Raw genomic sequence first — 19,206 nt, 5'->3', positions numbered from 1 at the left:
CCCCTGTTACGAAGTGTGGAGGAGTAGGGTCCAGGCCATCAGTTGCCAGCAGACAGGGTGTCGGCCATTCTCTGTGCAGACACCATCACACTGGTCCCCGAGGGCTCTGCAATGATCACACCCCCTTAGCCCACCACCTAGATACCTCAGAACTGCATAGGGGAAACTGAGGCCCCCACACAGTATTCAGAGAAAACATTTGGGACCCTCCTTCCAGATGGTGCTGGGGTTGCCTCTCGCACTGAGGTTGCCTCTCCGGGGGAGGGAACTCCAGTTTCTAGGAAAAGGCAGGTGTTAGTAATGGGAGATTCGATTATTAGAAACGTAGATAGCTGGGTTTGCGATGACCAGGAGAACCGTATGGTGACTTGCCTGCCTGGTGCGAAGGTTGCGGATCTCTCGAGGCATCTAGACAGACTTATGTGTAGTGCTGGGGAGGAGCCGGTGGTTGTGGTACATGTAGGTACCAATGACATAGGGAAGGGTAGGAGAGATGTCCTGGAAGCCAAATTTAGGCTGCTAGGGAAGAGACTGAAATCCAGGACCTCTATGGTGGCATTCTCAGAAATGCTCCCAGTTCCACGCGCAGGGCCAGGTCGGCAGGCAGAGCTTCAGAGTCTCAATGCGTGGATGAGACGATGGTGTAGAGAGGAGGGGTTCACGTTCATTAGGAACTGGGGAGATGGGCTCCACCTAAACCAAAGTGGAACCAGACTGCTGGCACTAAACATTAAAAAGGTTGTAGAGCAGTTTTTAAACTAGGAGATGGGGGAAAGCCGACTGCTGCAGAGGAGTGTGTGGATCGGACACAGACTTCTCTTAGGGGAGAGTCTGATGATAGAGAATCTCCAGGTTATAGTCAGGAGCAGAGGAATGAGAAGTATAATGTAAGGGCCGGATCAGATGATAAACAGTCACATAAAAAAGAATCTGGCGCATCAGAAAAGGGCAGACGAATAAACAGGGACAAGTTTTTAAAGTGCTTGTACACAAATGCCAGAAGTCTAAATAATAAGATGGGTGAACTAGAGTGCCTTGTGATAAAGGAGGATATAGATATAATAGGCATCACAGAAACCTGGTGGACTGAGAGCAACCAATGGGACACAATCATTCCGGGGTACAAAATATATCGGAAGGACAGAACAGGTCGTGCAGGGGGAGGAGTGGCATTATATGTGAAAGAAAATGTAGATTCAAATGAAGTAAAAATCTTAAGCGAATCCACATGTTCCATAGAATCTCTATGGATAGAAAATTCATGCTCTAATAAAAATATAACATTAGGGATCTATTATCGACCACCTGATCAGGACAGTAATAGTGATGATGAAATGCTAAGGGAAATTAGAGAGGCTATCAAAATTAAGAACCCAATAATAGTGGGGGATTTCAATTATCCCATATTGACTGGGAACATTTCACTTCAGGACGAAATGGAGAGATAAAATTTCTCGATACTTTAAATGACTGCTTCATGGAGCAGCTGGTACGGGAACCCACAAGGAGAGAGGCGACTCTAGATTTAATCCTGAGTGGAGCGCAGGAGCTGGTCCAAGAGGTAACTATAGCAGGACCGCTTGGAAATAGTGACCATAATACAATAGCATTCAACATCCCTGTGGTGGGAAGAACACCTCAACTGCCCAACACTGTGGCATTTAATTTCAAAAGTGGGAACTACACAAAAATGAGGGGGTTAGTTAGACAAAAGTTAAAAGGTACAGTGACTAAAGTGAAATCCCTGCAAGTTGCGTGGGCGCTTTTTAAAGACACCATAATAGAGGCCCAACTTCAATGTATACCCCAAATTAAGAAACACAGTAAAAGAACTAAAAAAGAGCCACCGTGGCTTAACAGCCATGTAAAAGAAGCAGTGAGAGATAAAAAGACTTCCTTTAAAAAGTGGAAGTCAAATCCTAGTGAGGCAAATAGAAAGGAGCACAAACACTGCCAACTTAAGTGCAAGAGTGTAATAAGAAAAGCCAAAGAGGAGTTTGAAGAACGGCTAGCCAAAAACTCGAAAGGTAATAACAAAATGTTTTTTAAGTACATCAGAAGCAGGAAGCCTGCTAAACAACCAGTGGGGCCCCTTGACGATCAAAATACAAAAGGAGCGCTTAAAGACGATCAAGTCATTGCGGAGAAACTAAATGGATTCTTTGCTTCAGTCTTCACGGCTGAGGATGTTAGGGAGATTCCCAAACCTGAGCTGGCTTTTGTAGGTGACAAATCTGAGGAACTGTCACAGATTGAAGTGTCACTAGAGGAGGTTTTGGAATTAATTGATAAACTCAACATTAACAAGTCACCGGGACCAGATGGCATTCACCCAAGAGTTCTGAAAGAACTCAAATGTGAAGTTGCGGAACTATTAACTAAGGTTTGTAACCTGTCCTTTAAATCGGCTTCGGTACCCAATGACTGGAAATTAGCTAATGTAACACCAATATTTAAAAAGGGCTCTAGGGGTGATCCCGGCAATTACAGACCGGTAAGTCTAATGTCGGTACTGGGCAAATTAGTCGAAACAATAGTTAAGAATAAAATTGTCAGACATATAGAAAAACATAAACTGTTGAGCAATAGTCAACATGGTTTCTGTAAAGGGAAATCATGTCTTACTAATCTATTAGAGTTCTTTGAAGGCGTCAACAAACATGTGGACAAAGGGGATCCAGTGGACATAGTGTACTTAGATTTCCAGAAAGCCTTTGACAAGGTCCCTCACCAAAGGCTCTTATGTAAATTAAGCTGTCATGGGATAAAAGGGAAGGTCCTTTCATGGATTGAGAACTGGTTAAAGGACAGGGAACAAAGGGTAGGAATTAATGGTAAATTCTCAGAATGGAGAGGGGTAACTAGTGGTGTTCCCCAAGGGTCAGTCCTAGGACCAATCCTATTCAACTTATTCGTAAATGATCTGGAGAAAGGGGTAAACAGTGAGGTGGCAAAGTTTGCAGATGATACTAAACTGCTCAAGATAGTTAAGACCGAAGCAGATTGTGAAGAACTTCAAAAAGATCTCACAAAACTAAGTGATTGGGCAACAAAATGGCAAATGAAATTTAATGTGGATAAAATGTAAAGTAATGCACATTGGAAAAAATAACCCCAACTATACATACAATATGATGGGGGCTAATTTAGCTACAACGAGTCAGGAAAAAGATCTTGGAGTCATCGTGGATAGTTCTCTGAAGATGTCCATGCAGTGTGCAGAGGTGGTCAAAAAAGCAAACAGGATGTTAGGAATCATTAAAAAGGGGATAGAGAATAAGACTGAGAATATATTATTGCCCTTATATAAATCCATGGTACGCCCACATCTCGAATACTGTGTACAGATGTGGTCTCCTCACCTCAAAAAAGATATTCTAGCACTAGAAAAGGTTCAGAAAAGGGCAACTAAAATGATTAGGGGGTTAGAGAGGGTCCCATACGAGGAAAGATTAAAGAGGCTAGGACTCTTCAGCTTGGAAAAGAGGAGACTAAGGGGGGGATAAGATAGAGGTCTATAAAATCATGAGTGATGTGGAGAAAGTGGATAAGGAAAAGTTATTTATTTATTCCCATAATATAAGAACTAGGGGTCACCAAATGAAATTAATAGGCAGCAGGTTTAAAACAAATAAAAGGAAGTTCTTCTTCACGCAGCGCACAGTCAACTTGTGGAACTCCTTACCTGAGGAGGTTGTGAAGGCTAGGACTATAACGATGTTTAAAAGGGGACTGGATAAATTCATGGTGGCTAAGTCCATAAATGGCTATTAGCCAGGATGGGTAAGAATGGTGTCCCTGGCCTCTGTTCGTCAGAGGATGGAGATGGATGGCAGGAGAGAGATCACTTGATCATTGCCTGTTAGGTTCACTCCCCCTGGGGCACCTGGGATTGGCCACTGTCGGTAGACAGATACTGGGCTAGATGGACCTTTGGTCTGACCCGGTACGGCCGCTCTTATGTTCTTATTAAGAACAGTCCCACTTTGTCACATGTGTGGGAAGGCTTATGCGGCTGTAACGGGTCGGACTCACCCCCGTGTCGCCTCCTGCTGGTCACTCCGGGAATTAGCTCAGTCCAGCGTTCGGAGCACCCTCTGCAGGCCGGTGATCTGCCTGTCCTCTGGCCCGAGTCTCTCCCTGGACCCCAGTGCCCTTTCACATGGGGTGCTGCCCCCAGCAGTAACCCCTTTTCTCTCTGGGTTTCCCCTGCCTCAGGAACCCCCCACCCTACTATCCCCACTTCGCCTCAGTAGTGGCTACTGCCCAGTCTCTATCTAGCCCCCGTTCGCTGGGGCAGACTGCAGTAGCCAGCACTCATCATCGGCAAAGGGGGTTTGGACCTGCTGCCTTTGCTTACCCCTAAGTTGCCCCTTGCAACCCCCAGTACCTTTAGCCCTCTGCTAGGCCGCAGCCTGGGGTTTTCTAGGCTGGAGCTTCCCCAGCTCCTCAGCTTTTCCCCAGCCCTGCTTCACCCTAGGTACCTTATCTCAGCTCCATCTCTCTCTATAGCCAGAGAGAGACTGTCTGTTTCTGGCTTCCCTGGCCTTTTATAGGGGCCAGCTGTGGCTCAGTTTGGGGCGTGGCTTCACCTGCAGCCACTTTCTCACTCAGCCCAGCCTTGAGAGCAGCCGCTCTCAAGCCCTGCCAGGCCACTGTTAAACCCCTCAGGGCAGGAGCAGGGTCCACCCTGCTACAGCGGCCCATGCTCTTTTGCCACCCCAACACCCGTGGGGTTCAAACTGAGACCGGGTCTGCTCCCAGCACTCAGGTCTGGAGGGCTGTGATTCAGGCTCTCTTGGTTAAGAGCCCCCAGCTTGGCCTTGGCCACCCTCTGACCGGGTGTATCTGTCCCCAGCAGCTCGGCATCAGCCCCTGGCATTTCATGCAGCCATGCCGGAGGAGACTGTGCCTTTGAGGGTATCTAGTTAAAGGTTTTTAAAATGATTCCCAATCAGCAGGCACATTTTTTTTGGGTAAAATTTTCCTCCTAGCTGCGGTGTGTGTGTTTGTTACAGTTTACACAGCAAAGCACCGCCCAAATAGACCCAGCTGCAGCTTTCTAAGGGCCTGCACCATGGCTGGGCCTTTCTTCTCTGAGGCCGCAGAGTTCTGCTCCCGGGGCAGCAGTTCCTTATGTTGTACTTATGGTGCTGCACAGGGTGTTTTCCGGCGGAATAAGGCAAAGCGCCACATTGATTAGTAATACGGGTATCAATCCACACGCTATCATAGGAATATGATACATCACACGCACACACACACACACACACACACCCCGTCTTGTTGTTATTACTGTAACCCTTCTGCCCCTCTGAGTTGGCAGCAACAAGGGCCGGGTTCAGTATCCAGGGGTTCCGTTTCAATAACACAATGCAAAACCGGCTCGAGCCCCCACCCAGTGACCTGGGACAATTACCTACCACCCCCCCGGGCGCCTCTAGGAGGCAATACTTCCCCACTCGCAAGCACAGAGTCCGAGTGTAGCAAAATCCTATTAATAAAGGAGGGAAACAATGCGGCATCACGTTGGGGAAACACCACAAACAGGATTCATAACACAAACCACGAGCAAAAGACCCACCAAGTAAGTTTTGGCAGTGTCCTTTTCCCCTTAGGGTCTTAAGTCCAATCACCCCAAAGTCCAACAACCCAAAAGTCTCTGTCCCTGGTCAGTGCCGCCCCAGAGTTCAAAAGTTTATCTGCAGAGTTTTACCCCCCCAGCCTGGGTGGAAATGGGGGGGGCACACAGGGTGTTAAGGGACACCTTACGTGGGCCAGGGCCGACTGCCCCACCTCTCCGTAGAGTTCTGCTGCAGCCTTCACCTGAATGGCTCCGCTCCACCAGGTGTACTGCTCCTCCAGCCAACCCATGCGTCGCTCCAACCATCCTGCAAACGGCTCACTCCACCAGCCGCTCCTCCAGCTGACCCAGTCCAGCTGTCCCCGCAAATTGCTCAGCTCCGCTCCCTGTTCCGTGGGCCGCTCCAACCGTGCTGCTAACTGCTCCGCTCTGTCAGCCGCTTAGCAATAGGTCTTCAGGCTCCCCCACTAGTTAACACGGCCCTCAGTGATCTCAGCTCAGTAAGCTTAGCTCTTTTAGTGAGTTCAGCTTGTAGTAGGGGAGCCCCAGTGCTGGTGCACCATTGGCCTAAAGTGAATTCAGCTCAGCAGCCTCTAGCTAGACTCCTAATGGAATCAAAATTAGCTCTGCTCTTCAACAGTGGAGAAAGGAGAAGATGCAATTGGTGATCCAGGCCCTTAAAAGGGACCCATACCATCAGGTACACACACCAGTCCCCAACCTCTCTCTATTCACTGGGTTTTGGAACCCATGTCCCTTGTCTAGCGAGTGCTACTTAGTTGATGGTGCAACCCTCTGTCATAAAACAGTCTCATAGTCCCTCATTCACATAATCAGGGTAACAACACTTTATTCCTCCTGCCCCTATAACAGAGAAACTGGGGATCCCACAGCTGTCAAAGTGACCATTTGGGGCTGCTGTGGGCTATGCCAGGTGGGGTGCGGGTGCTTATGCAAACAAGATCAGCCCCCTAAGTTCTTTTCCACACTCGCCACAATTCACCACCAGATGTCAGGGCAGAGCTCCTCCTGACTCCGCTCACATCACCAGCTAGTCGCTCCCGTTAACTGCACTGGTTAGATGGGGGAGGGGTGGAACCTGACTTCTGCCGATCCGGATCGATGCTCCACGTTGACAAGACGAGACCCGGGGTCCTCTGCAAGACACCTCACCTTTATAGCAGCTTCCCTCTCATGTAAATCTGTACCAGCTTCAAAATCTGTGTCTGTGTCCATTGGTCCTTGGTGCTGCTTCTTTCTGGAGGTTGTCCCAATGCTGCACAGAGGGTGTTTCCAAGGGAAGGTGCTGCTTCTAACCCCCGAGGCCGTCAGTGTGTCTGCTCCTCTTTAGCGAGACCACTTGACACGTTTTATTGTCCTTGGGTCTGGCTTCCAGCCCCTCTCCAAGGGGTGCAGCTGGCTGGAGGTGCTGCCTTCCCACCTTCCTCATTCACACCTCGTTCATTGATTAAAACGGGGGAGATCTTATTCTGCTCCGAGCAAAAAGACATTTTCTTCTACAGGGTCGGCTTTAGGAAGTGCAGGGCCCAATTTGAACAGTTTTGACGAGGCCCCGGCAGGGATGAATACATAACACACATGTAAAAAAACATGTGGGACTTGTACTCACCGGGCGGTGCTCCGAGTCTACGGCAGCACTTCAGCGGCGGGTCCTTCACTCGCACTGAAGGAGCCGCCGCTGAAGTGCTGCCAAAGACCCAGAGCGCGGCCGGGTGAGTAAAAATGAAAAAGGCGCCTCTAGCCAGGGAAGGGATTCTCACTGGGCGCGGGGCCCGATTCGGGGGAATTGCTGGAATAGGCCTAAAGCCGGCGCTGCTTAGGGGCGATAACATTATCCCAAGGCTCAGTGCAAAGTTTCTATATAAGGACTTGATACAAAGTTCCTGTATCAAAAGCCTTGATACGAAGTTGTATGAAAACAGAGGTTCTATATGGAAAGACAATACAAGGTTATCTGAAGAGGCACAATACACAGTCCTATCAAAGTGAGGAAAATGATACACAGTTCTGCGAAGATGCTTCATACAGAGATTTATCTACACTTGCTCAGGTACCCGATGGGGTGTCTCCCCCCCTCAGCATCCCCCGCGCCCAGCCCCGCGTCTGAGTGTGGCGAACTGGGAATGTTCTTAATGTTTGCTCTGAATACCGTGTTGGTGCCTCAGTGTCCCCTCTGCAGTTCTTAATATCTAGGTGGTGGATCAGGGGGGGTGGTTGCTGCAGAGCAAAGGGCCAGTGCACCTAAATGCCTGGCACTCTGTCTCCTAGCAACTGATGGCCTGGGCCCTCCTCTGCAAAGGTGCCAACTGAAGGTGTTGGAGACAAAGGGATCAGGGGGAAATACGAGGGGGGGTGGGGGGAAGGAGCCGGGGGAAGTCCCAGGGAGGTTGGGGGAAGGGTCAGTACCTGGGGGGGAAGGGTCGGGGGCGGGGGAGGGTCAGTACCCAGGGGGGTGGGGAAGGGGAAGTGCAGGGGGCGGGGGGAAGGAGCCAGGGGGCTGGGGTGGGGGGAAGTCCCAGGGGGGCAGGGGAAGTATCGGGGGGGAAGGGTCAGGGGGCGGGGGAGGGTCAGTACCCGTGGGAGGGGGAAGTACCCGGGGGGGCGGGGGGAAGGGTCAGTACCCGGCGGGGGAGGAGCTGGGGGGAGGGGGAAGTGCCGGGGGGGAGGAGCCGGGGTAGGGTCAGTACCCGGGGGAGAGGGGGAAGGGGAAGTGCAGGGGGCGGGGGGAAGGGTCAGTACCCGGCGGGGGAGGGGGAAGTACCCGGCTGGGCGGGGGGAAGGGTCAGTACCCAGCGGGGGGGGGAGTACCCGGCGGGGCGGGGGGAAGGGTCAGTACCTGGGGGGGGGAGGAGCCGGGGGGGAGGGTTAGGGGGCCGGGGGGGGAAGTACCCGTGGGGGGAGGAGCCGGGGGAAGGAGGAAGTCACGGTGGGAGGATCCGGGGGGAGGGTCAGTACCAGAGGGGGTGGGAGGGGTCAGTATCAGGTGGGGGAGGAGCCGGGGGGGGGAGAAGTCCCGGGGGGGGGGGAAGTACCCGGCGGGGCGGGGGGAGGGGTCAGTACCCAGCGGGCGGGGAAGTACCAGGCGGGGGGAGGGGTCAGTACCCGAGGGGGAGGGTCAGTACCCGGGGGGGAGGAGCCGGGGGGGAGGGAGAAGTCCCGGGGGGGGCGGGGGAGGAGCCGGGGGGAGGGTCAGTACCCGGCGGGGGAGGGGCCGGGGGGAGGGTCAGGGGGCGGGGGAGGGTCAGTACCCGGGGGGGAGGAGCCGGGGGGGAGGGAGAAGTCCCGGGGGGGGCGGGGGAGGAGCCGGGGGGAGAGGGGTCAGTACCGGGGGGGAGGAGCCGGGGGAGGGGACAGAACCCGGGGGGGGAGGAAACGGGGGAGGGGTCAGAACCCGGGGGGGGAGGAGCCGGGGGGAGGGGTCGGTTCCCGGCGGGGGAGGGGCCGGGGGGAGGGTCAGGGGGCGGGGGAGGGTCAGTACCCGGGGGGGAGGAGCCGGGGGGGAGGGAGAAGTCCCGGGGGGGGGGGAGGAGCCGGGGGGGAGGGGTCAGATCGCGGGGGGGGTTGAGCCGGGGGGGAGGGGTCAGTACCGGGGGGGGAGGAGCCGGGGGGAGGGGTCAGTACCGGGGGGGGGAGGGGTCAGTACCGGGGGGAGGAGCCGGGGGGGAGGGGTCAGTACCGGGGGGGGAGGAGCCGGGGGGAGGGGTCAGTACCGGGGGGGGGGGAGGAGCCGGGGGGAGGGTCAGTACCGGGGGGGGGAGGAGCCGGGGGGTGGGGTCAGTACCGGGGGGGGGGGAGGGGCCGGGGGGAGGGGGCAGTACCGGGGGGGGAGGAGCCGGGGGGAGGGGTCAGTACCGGGGGGGGAGGGGTCAGTACCGGGGGGAGGAGCCGGGGGGAGGGTCAGTACCGGGGGGGGGGAGGAGCCGGGGGGAGGGGTCAGTACCGGGGGGGGGAGGAGCCGGGCCGGCCGCGGGGTCCCGCCTCTCGCGGGCTCCGCAGGAGAAGGCGCGGCCGGGGGGGCGGGGCCAGGCCGCCCCACGTGCAGGGAAGCCCCGCCCCGTTCCCGGGCGGCCAATGAGCGGCTTCCTCATGGTTAATGCCGCAGCGAAGCCCCGCCCCCACCGGCGAAGGGCGGGGCCAGGGCGGCCCCGCGGGGGGGTTCGGCGCGCCCCGTGCGTCGGTGGGAGGCGGCGGCAAGATGGCGGCGGCTGGAGGGGGGGATGGGCTGGGCCGGTGAGGGAGAGACGGGGGGGCAGCGCGGCTGGGGGGGGCTCTGCGGGGGGGCAGCGCGGTGTGGGGGGCCGGGCTGGGGGGTTCCGGGGGGGCAGTGCAGTGTGGGGGGGGCTCAGGGGCCAGCGCGGTGTGTGTGGGCAGCGCGGTGTGGGGGGGGGCAGCGCGGCTTGGGGGGGCAGCGCGGTGTGGGGGGGGCAGGGGGGCTCAGGGGCCAGCGCGGTGTGTGTGGGGGGGGGGCCGCGCGGTGTGGGGGGGCAGGGGGGCAGCGCGGTGTGGGGGGGGCAGGGGGGCTCAGGGGCAGCGCGGTGTGGGGGGGGCAGGGGGGCAGCGCGGTGTGTGTGGGGGGCAGCGCGGTGTGGGGGGGGCAGGGGGGCTCAGGGTCCAGCGCGGTGTGGGGGGGGGCAGCGCGGTGTGGGGGGGGGGCTCTGCGGGGGGGGCAGCGCGGTGTGGGGGGGGGCAGGGGGGCCGGGCTGGTTGTGTCTCTGATTCACTGGAGCTTCCCCCGTTTGTTCCCAGCCCTGGCGCTGCTCGGACATGAACCCGGGTCACCTCCGCTGCCAGGTAACGGCGGGGCGGGGCGGGGCGGGGCGGGGGGGGGCAGGGCAGGCGAGGGCCTGGCCCAAGGGGGTGTGCGCATAGGGCACCGGGGTGCGAGGGTCAGAGCTGGGGAGGGCAGGTGGGTGCCTGGGTCAAGGGGGACGGCACATGGCACCGGGGTGCGAGGGGCAGAGCTGGGGGGCAGGCGGTGGGGGGCAGGCGAGGGCCTGACCCAAGGGTGTGTGCGCACATGGCACCGGGGTGCGAGGGGCAGAGCTGGGGGGCAGGCGGTGGGGGGCAGGCAGGGGCATGGGCCAAGCGGGGGTGTAGATGGCACGGGGGGTCAGGGGTGCAGGCTCAGGGCTGTGGGATTGGCACGGGCTGGCTTTGTGCCCACTGCTCGAGGACTGGCACTGGCCTGGTACGAGGGGCTGGGGCAGCGGTGGGGCCGGGCAGCGGGTGGGCAGACCCTGCTGGGGTAGGGGGACACCCCACTGGGTGACCGGTGGGGGAGGTGGGCAGCTGGCCCTCCCCCGAAGAGCCTCACCCACTTGGACTGGGGAGGCAGTGGCCCCACTTGGCGGCCTCCTGAAGACTGAAGATGGGGCGGCCCCACGGCAGGCCCCTGGAGAGCATGGCGGGGGAGGGGTTGGCCTGGAAGACTCCAAGGGTGAGTTGGGTGCTGTGTGGGGGTGGGGGCTGCTGAGGGGTGTTACAGGCCAAAGCTGGGCCCTGCTGCGCCGTCCAGTGACCAGGCTGCTGGCTCTAGCGTCACTCACTGCAGGACAAGGCGCGCCGGCTCTCTGCGGGTGTGGCTGGCACGGCGGGTGTGGCTGGCACGGCGTATCTCACGCGGGCCCTGGGCCGGGTGCAGGGGAAGGCACCAGGCTCTCTGTGGGTGTGGCTGGCACAGCGTATCTCACGCGGGCCTTGGGCCGGGCGCAGGGGAAGGCGCCAGGCTCTCTGCGGGTGTGGCTGGCACAGCGGGTGTGGCTGGCACAGCGGGTGTGGCTGGCACGGCGTATCTCACGCGGGCCCTGGGCCAGGCTCTCTGTGGGTGTGGCTGTCACGGCGTATCTCACGCTGGGCCGGGCGCAGGCGAAGGGGCCAGGCTCTCTGCGGGTGTGGCTGGCACGGCGGGTGTGGCTGGCACGGCGTATCTCATGCGGGCCCTGGGCCGGGCGCAGGGGAAGGCGCCAGGCTCTCTGCGGGTGTGGCTGGCACAGCGGGTGTGGCTGGCACGGCGTATATCACGCGGGCCCTGGGCCGGGCGCAGGGGAAGGCGCCAGGCTCTCTGCGGGTGTGGCTGGCACAGTGGGTGTGGCTGGCACGGCGTATCTCACGCGGACCCTGGGCCAGGCTCTCTGTGGGTGTAGCTGGCACAGCGTATCTCACGCAGGCCCTGGGCCGGGCGCAGGGGAAGGGGCCAGGCTCTCTGTGGGTGTGGCTGTCACGGCGTATCTCACGCTGGGCCGGGCGCAGGCGAAGGGGCCAGGCTCTCTGCGGGTGTGGCTGGCACGGCGGGTGTGGCTGGCACAGCGTATTTCACGCGGGCCCTGGGCCGGGCGCAGGGGAAGGTGCCAGGCTCTCTGCGGGTGTGGCTGGCACGGCGGGTGTGGCTGGCACGGCGTATCTCACGCGGGCCCTGGGCCGGGCGCAGGCGAAGGGGCCTGGCTCTCTGTGGGTGTGGCTGGCACGGCGTATCTCACGCGGGCCCTGGGCCAGGCTCTCTGTGGGTGTGGCTGGCACGGCGTATCTCACGCGGGCCCTGGGCCAGGCTCTCTGTGGGTGTGGCTGTCACGGCGTATCTCACGCTGGGCCGGGCGCAGGCGAAGGGGCCAGGCTCTCTGTGGGTGTGGCTGGCACGGCGGGTGTGGCTGGCACAGCGTATCTCACGCGGGCCCTGGGCCGGGCGCAGGGGAAGGGGCCTGGCTCTCTGTGGGTGTGGCTGGCACAGCGTATCTCACGCGGGCCCTGGGCCGGGCGCAGGGGAAGGCGCCAGGCTCTCTGCGGGTGTGGCTGGCACGGCGGGTGTGGCTGGAACGGCGTATTTCACGCGGGCCCTGGGCCGGGCGCAGGCGAAGGGGCCAGGCTCTCTGCGGGTGTGGCTGTCACGGCGTATCTCACGCTGGGCCGGGCGCAGGCGAAGGGGCCAGGCTCTCTGTGGGTGTGGCTGGCACGGCGGGTGTGGCTGGAACGGCGTATCTCACGCAGGCCCTGGGCCGGGCGCAGGGGAAGGGGCCAGGCTCTCTGTGGGTGTGGCTGTCACGGCGTATCTCACGCTGGGCCGGGCGCAGGAGAAGGGGCCAGGCTCTCTGCGGGTGTGGCTGGCACGGCGGGTGTGGCTGGCACGGCGTATCTCACGCGGGCCCTGGGCCGGGCGCAGGGGAAGGCGCCAGGCTCTCTGCGGGTGTGGCTGGCACAGCGGGTGTGGCTGGCACAGCGTATTTCACGCGGGCCCTGGGCCGGGCGCAGGGGAAGGCGCCAGGCTCTCTGCGGGTGTGGCTGGCACAGCGTATCTCACGCAGCCCTGGGCCGGGCGCAGGCGAAGGAGGCCAGCCTGGGATACCCCAGCGGCACGCCGTGCGGGCAGCGGTGGTTCTGCTTTGTGTGCCGTGTTCAGGGCTCTGGGCTTTCCCGTGGGAAATCCCCCAAGAATCTGAGGTGAAACTGCTCTGCCCTTTGTAGCTGCTAGAGGCACCGTGGGCTCAGTTCCCTGTGGGGCCGCGCCGGCCTGGGCCCCTCGCTTTGCCGGCTCGCTCAGCGCGGTGCTTGTTCCTGGAGTGTCTCCTCTCCTGCCCGGTGACCTAGAACTGCATCGCGCCCCTGAAGATGCCATTGCTTGGCTGGACGACTGCACAGGCTCAATCACTGGCTCACAGCTGCCTTTGTTGGGCTCAAGAGGCTGCCGCCGTGCCAGCAGCGCGCCGTGCCAGCGTTGTCTGCCTGGCCACTTGCAGATGTGAGGCGCTCTGTCTGGCAGGCCTCGGTGGAGGGAATCCCTTCTGCTGCCCCCGGGAGCAGGCTTGGAGGGCTGGGGGAGAGCTCTGGCCATGCAGCGTGAGGGGTTCTCAGCCATTGGCACATGCCAGCCTGGTGCTGTATTGCCATCCAGCTCAAGCTCTCTGGCGGGTGAGTGTGTAGTGCTTGGCAGGAGCTGGGCATGGGCGGGGGCTCTGGCGGCTGTAGCCTGTGGCAGGCGGGGACTCGCTGGGCTCTGTGGCTCCCAGCCAGAGTGTCGCGCTGGTGGCCCAGTGCCTGCTGTCTCCTGGGCTCTGGGTTGCCAGTCTGGAGGGTTGAGCGCTGGGCCTGCTGTGGAGCCCTTCGAAGGCTCTGGGATGTGGGAGCCCTGGCTCCGGCCTGCAGCCGCTCCGACTCTTTGCAGTTCCCACTGGGTCCCCTGAGTCCATGCCGCAAGGAAACGGCAGTGCCCGCCCTGCCCCCCCCGCTACTGCTCTCAGCGGGCAGCTGAGCTCCGGGCTGGAGCGGTTTGCAGGAGGTCGGGTCTCCGGAGAGGGCCACAGGCTGGGCCAGAGACTCTTGAGCCCCCGGTGCTCTCAGGCGGATCCGGCGGGTGTGTTTTATTCAGCCTGTTAGTGGAATGAAACCCCAAAGGCCGTGCCCCCCTGCCCGCTGCCCTGGGGCTAGTTCAACCCTTCTGCTGGGCCCCGCGGGCGCGGCTGGTAGGCGTAGCACTGCGCGGCAGGAGCTCCGGGTGCCCCGCTGCAGAGCCGAGCTGCTCCAGGCCGTGCCGCCAGGAGGAGGCAGTTCCCAAGCGCAGCCGGGAGCGGCAGCCGCTCCCAGATCCCCTTGCTCGGTGACTGCCAGGCCAGGCTTTGGCTGAGAGTGGGGAGGGGGCTCACACCAGCCTGGGCCCCGCCGGCTCTGTCACGGAGTGTGGGGGGGGACAAGGCCCTGCACCCCCGGCTTCCTGCGATTCCCCAGGACTCTCAGCCAGCCAGTAAAGCAGCAGGTTTATTAGGCGACAGGAACACAGTCCAGGACAGGCCTTGCAGGCACAGACAACAGGATCCTCCCCAGTTAGGTCCATCTTGGGATCCCAGGGGCACCACAGCCCCCTTGGGGGGTCAGAGCCCGTCTGCACCTCCCTCCGTTCCCCAGCCAGCTCCCGAAAACTCTCTCTCTCCCCCCAGCGTCTCCTCTCCCAGCCTCTGTTCAGCTTCCCGGGCAGAGGTGTCACCTGGCCTCCAACCCCTTCCTGGGTTCTCACGTTACCTGCTCAGGTCTCCTCCGTCAAGGCCAGTCTCCCATCCCCCGGTGCGATCGTCCTCCCAGGCCAACACCCCCCACTCAGCATTCACAGGCCACAGTAAGAACAGTCCTAGTTCGTCACCTCTCTCCCCCCTTCGAGACCGAACTGAGCAGGGTCACTTCAGCCAGTGACCTGGGGAAGTTGGAACCTACCCACGTTCCCAGGGACGCCCCAACATCCCTCCCATTCCTTGGGGAGAATTACCCCAGGCCCTTCCAGTTTCCCGCCCCCCTTTAGGTCGGGGGGGGGGGCTCGGTGGCACTGTAGTTCGCATGTGGGAAGGTTTATGCAGCCCGTGCCCTTTCCCCACCCCAATACCCCTGGGGTTCAAGCTGGGCTGGGGTCTTCTCCCAGCGTTCCAGGCTGGGGGGCTGTGATTCGGGCTCTCTCGGTTCAGAGCCCCCATTTTGACCTTGCCCCCCCCCCCAGAAAGGCTCCTCTGTGCTGGGCCAGGGTCCTACAGCCATTTTCCCCCTGTCCCGGGCCTTCCTCCCCCTCTGGCAGGGGGCACAGGAGCGGCAGTGCTGCCGGACATGGGCAAAGACCCCAGGCCAGTAATAGTTCTGTAGCAGACTCTGCTGGGTACGCCAGGCTCCCTGGTGCCCTGAGGGGGGGATGTCATGGGCCCGGCACAGCAGCTGGTGGTGATACTTCCGGGGAACCACCAGCTGCCTCCTGATCCCCCCGACTCCATTTTCCCTGGGGGAGCCCATTCTCGGTACAGGAGCCCCTTCTCCCACAGGAACCTTTTCCGGCCACCTCGTCCCCTGGTCTGTACTGCACCGAGGTCGGCCAGGTCCCCTATCCTTCTGCAACTCAGCCTGGAACTCAGCAGCTGGGACAGGGACGGGGACCTACTCCCTCTCACCGGCTGGGTCTGAAGCTGCAGCCTCCCTGAGCCGTGTCCCTGGGCGTTCCCTCCCCACCTGGTCAGGGTCCTGCGCCTCGGGCAAGGTACCCTCCCCGTTGTCAGGGCACAGTGCCCTGTGCCGACTCTGACTACGGGTCACGACCAGGACACCCCGGGCGTTGCTTGACCAGTCCTCCAGGTCCCCCCCTCAACACCTTAGTGGGCAAATGCGGGTGCACCCCCACGTCCTTGGGGCCCTCCTTGTCCCCCCACTTCAGGTGTACCCTCGCCACGGGCACCTTGAATGGGGTCCCGCCCACCCCCGTCAGGGTCAGGTAGGTGTTGGGCACCATCCGATCTGGGGCCACCACCCCGGGCCGGGCCAGCGTCACCTCTGCGCCCATGTCCCAGTATCCATTGACCATCCACCTCCAGGGGGACAAGACACTCGCTCCACGGGGACAGCCCCGCACCCACCCTGTAAACCAAAAACCCTGAGTGTGGAGCATCCAGCCCCCCAGAGGAGCTGGCCTGCGGCCCTCTTCCCTCCTTAGCAGGTGGTACACTGCCAGCCCCCCTTGCCTGGGAACGCTGCCCCTCATCCAGCTGGGTCTTTACCCAGTCAACCCTCTGTGGGTTGGGTCTGCTCGGTCTGTCCCTGAGCTTGGGGAACTGGGCCCGTATGTGGCCTCTTTGGCCACAGCGATAGCAGCCCATGTCCCATGGGTCCCCTTGAGCAGGGTTCTCCATGCTTCCCCTTCGGGAGGTCCCTAGGTCACTCTTTTTCCGCCTTGTGGCAGGCCTGTTCCTTTGGGACTCCTCCCTGTTATCCCCTGCCCCACTGTCCACAAACTCGTTGGCCAGCTGGCCCGCGTGCTGCAGGTTCTCTGGCTTCTGGTCCATCAACCACAGCCTCAGGTCGGACGGGCACTGCGCATACAGGTGCTCCAGTATGAATAGGTCAAGCAGGTTCTCTCTAGTTTGGGCCCCAGCTGTCCACTTGCGGGCGTACCCCTGCGCCCGGTTGGCCAGTTGGAGGTATGTGACCTCCCGGGTTTTACGCTAACTCCGGAACCTCTTTCGGTACATCTCAGGAGTCAGCCCAATCTTGCGGAGCAGGGCCTCTTTGAACAGTTCGTAGTCCCCTGTCTCCGCCCCTCTCATTCGGCTGTACACCTCCACGGCGGTGGAGTCCAGTAAGGGGGTGAGAAACTGGATCCTGTCTGCAGGGTCAACCCTGTGCAGCTCGCAGGCCGTCAGGAAGGTGTCTATGTCCTCCCCCTCCTTACGCCGGCCCAGGAAGCTCTTATCAAAGCTCTTTGTAGGCTTGGGTCCCCCCTCACTCACCGCAGCCGGGGCCCCGCTGCTCCTCAGCTGGGCCAGGTCCAGCTCATGCTGACGCTGGTTCTCCTCGTGTTTACGCTGGTTCTCCCGTTTCTTCAGTTCTTGCCTCCTTAACTCGAGCTCTTCCCATCTCAGCTCCCTGTCTTGTTCCAGCCGCATCCGTTCCAGGGACGGGGAGCTCTGCCGGGACGATCCCCTGCTGGCTGCCGGGGTCAGGGTGCCCTCGGTTTCGCTGGGCTTCTCCCAACCCCTCCCCTAGGTATAGGTGGGCAGGGTCTCGGGGTGTCCTCGGCAGCAGTCTGGCCCCTCCCAGCCATGTCAGGTCCCGGGGTCCACTCTGTGTCCGCCGGGCGGCTTCCCTCAGGGACAGGGCTTGGTTCACCCAAGCGATCCGTCTCCTCCAGCTGGGCAATTAGCTGTTCCTTGGTGGACTTCCCAATGCGCAGCCCCCTCTGCCTGCACAGCTCCATCATAGAATCTCAGGGTTGGAAGGGACCTCAGGAGGTATCTAGTGCAACCCCCTGCTCAAAGCAGGACCAAACCCAACTAAATCATCGCAGCCAGGGCTTTGTCTCTAAGGAAGGAGATTCCACCACCTCCCTAGGTAACCCATTCCAGTGCTTCACCACCCTCCTAGTGAAAAAGTTTTTCCTAGTGTCCAACCTAAACCAGGTCTTTCTTAAGGCGCTTAGCAAACATCTTCCTGCTGGCCCCTCGCCGGCCTGTGCTCTCCGCTCCCCACCGGTTCCAGGGAGACCCCTCGTGCACCAGCCCTTCTTCAGGTCACCCCCTCTCTGCCAGGGTCGAGCTGCAGACTCCTCCGCCCCTGAGACCGCTCGCTGCGATCCCCCCGGGGGACCCTGGTACTGCAACAGTCCTTCTCTCTGGTCACACACTCCCAGGGGTTAATTGCCCCCTGACCCCGTCTCTGACTCTTCAGCGCGCCTGGTTCCCGTCAATGCCCCTTTGCTTTACTGCTCCCCAGTCACTTACTGCAGGAAGCATCGTCCACGGGGTGCAGTAGATCCCACTGCTGCCACCAGTTGTCACGGAGTGTGGGGGGGGACAAGGCCCTGCACCCCCGGCTTCCTGCGATTCCCCAGGACTCTCAGCCAGCCAGTAAAGCAGCAGGTTTATTAGGCGACAGGAACACAGTCCCAGACAGGTCTTCCAGGCACAGACAACAGGATCCTCCCCAGTTAGGTCCATCTTGGGATCCCAGGGGCACCACAGCCCCCTTGGGGGGTCAGAGCCCGTCTGCGCCTCCCTCCGTTCCCCAGCCAGCTCCCGAAAACTCTCTCTCTCCCCCCAGCGTCTCCTCTCCCAGCCTCTGTTCAGCTTCCCGGGCAGAGGTGTCTCCTGGCCTCCAACCCCTTCCTGGGTTCTCACGTTACCTGCTCAGGTCTCCTCCGTCAAGGCCAATCTCCCATCCCCCAGTGCGATTGTCCTCCCAGGCCAACACCCCCCACTCAGCATTCACAGGCCACAGTAAGAACAGTCCCAGTTTGTCACAAGCTCTTCATGGGAGCCCGAGGCACAAGACCCTGCCTCCCCCGCCCCCCCGTGCTAGCGGCTAGTGCTGGGCGGGCTGATGGATCCACACCCTTCTCCCGCCGATGCAGCGCCTCTTGCTGGCTCTGCTGTCTGGGCCTGGCTCCCCTGCTCGCTGGCCTCTCCTGGCCTCTCTGCTCAGCTGCTGGCTGCCTGGGCGGGCGGGCTCAGCCCAGCCCGTGCCAGGGTTATTTCTGGCTGGCTGCTGCAAGCCGCTGACTCACGGCCCGGGAGCAGCTCCCGCAGCCTGTCCGACCTGTCAGGCTCTGCCGGGCAGGATGCAGGCAGCGCCGGGGGGTGGGGGTGGGGTGCTGAGCCAGGGCGTGTCTCCGGACCCTCCTGCTTCAACTCTGGTAATTGGGCCAGGGGATCCAGCAGCTCCGGAGCACAGTCTGCTCCTGCCCCTCATGCCACCAGCTTCTCTGGGTTGGCCCCCGCCCTTGCGGGTGGAGAGACAGCGCCCAGCGCTGGGCCAGGGCTTGCTCCCTGCGAAACACCCTGCCTCTGGCATCTCATGGGCCAGGGCTGGGCTGGGCACCAGCATGGCCTGGGGGCTCCTCGCTGGCTCCCCTGCTAGCTGTCTGGGTCTGAGCTGGAGGGGTGAGAGCCGCCCCCCTGCAGCCAGTGCTCTGCTGCCCTGCCGTGGCTCCTTTCCCTGGGGCAGGCATGGCAGGGCCCAGCTCCCTCTGCCTGGCCCTTCCCCTGCTGCCCGAGGGCAGCCTTGTACTCGGGGCCGGCCCCAGGCGGCTGCTCAGCAGAGCCGTGGCCAGGTGCCGGCAGGGGAGGCCTGGGGCATTGCCCAGCCTGGCTCACTTG

At 60.9% G+C, this 19,206-nt stretch overlaps 1 protein-coding gene across 2 annotated transcripts in view; it reads left to right on the top strand.

The window, feature by feature from the left end:
- Window positions 1–9,764: 9,764 nt before the first annotated feature.
- The window catches only part of FHIP1B (FHF complex subunit HOOK interacting protein 1B), a 34,546-nt gene continuing 25,104 nt past the window's right edge, over window positions 9,765–19,206 (top strand). Inside the window, exons 1-2 of one of the 2 annotated variants that reach the window (XM_045025064.1) lie at window positions 9,765–9,835; window positions 10,352–10,396. The gene's annotated coding sequence lies outside the window, so the exon portion shown is untranslated. Of the gene's footprint in view, window positions 9,836–10,351; window positions 10,397–10,744; window positions 11,043–19,206 lie in introns of those variants that run through there. The other variant, XM_045025073.1, reaches the window with a different exon arrangement.

Source organism: Mauremys mutica, chromosome 1 (genome assembly GCF_020497125.1).
Source record: "Mauremys mutica isolate MM-2020 ecotype Southern chromosome 1, ASM2049712v1, whole genome shotgun sequence".
Taxonomy (NCBI): Eukaryota; Metazoa; Chordata; order Testudines; family Geoemydidae; genus Mauremys; species Mauremys mutica.
This window is presented reverse-complemented; position numbering and strand designations above follow the sequence as displayed.